The following is a 330-nucleotide window of genomic DNA, read 5'->3' as shown; positions in this document are numbered from 1 at the left end:
TATGACTTTTCCATTTGCATGCGAATATTTAATATTTAATTTAATATTTAATTAAATATTGAATAAAATTTCATAAATCAATTTATTTGAAAAAAATATATATTGCATTACAAATTGAATTATTTTTTAATTAATATATATTAGAAATATTAATTATAAATTTCCACAGCTCTTCCATGCCTGGAAATTGCAATTTTAAAATTCCAAAATTAAAAATTCAGTAAGGGCTTATGATTCATGTGCATGGAAAACATTATCAAGACAACACAAAACCCAACAAATAAACCATAAAAAAAAATGCATAAAGAAACCCAACAAATGAATCATGGC

Source organism: Barbus barbus (assembly GCF_936440315.1).
Source record: "Barbus barbus genome assembly, chromosome: 11".
Lineage (NCBI taxonomy): Eukaryota > Metazoa > Chordata > Actinopteri > Cypriniformes > Cyprinidae > Barbus > Barbus barbus.
This window is presented reverse-complemented; position numbering follows the sequence as displayed.